At 38.2% G+C, this 204-nt stretch overlaps 1 protein-coding gene across 1 annotated transcript in view; it reads right to left on the bottom strand.

Annotated features, from left to right (window-relative positions):
- Positions 1–204, bottom strand: part of LOC119592943 (protein trapped in endoderm-1-like) — a 24501-nt gene that overhangs the window by 9636 nt on the left and 14661 nt on the right. The window lies entirely within an intron of this gene.

The following is a 204-nucleotide window of genomic DNA, read 5'->3' as shown; positions in this document are numbered from 1 at the left end:
GCTTGGGAAAAGAGTACTATTTGTACGCTTGTGAAACAACTGATGGAAAAAAATGATCTCTTTGGTTTTACTATTTTATCGTTGGGGTTGTGCGTCGATTAAGAAGGGTAGTGTGAGTGCCTTGCCATTTAAGCCTCGTTACGTAATGAGACAAATGTACACAAGAACGAATGAATGAACGGAAAACGCAAACAAATAAGAAGT

Source organism: Penaeus monodon, chromosome 31 (assembly GCF_015228065.2).
Source record: "Penaeus monodon isolate SGIC_2016 chromosome 31, NSTDA_Pmon_1, whole genome shotgun sequence".
Lineage (NCBI taxonomy): Eukaryota > Metazoa > Arthropoda > Malacostraca > Decapoda > Penaeidae > Penaeus > Penaeus monodon.
The sequence above is the reverse complement of the archived record's forward strand: the minus strand, read 5'-3'. Positions and strand labels throughout refer to the sequence as shown.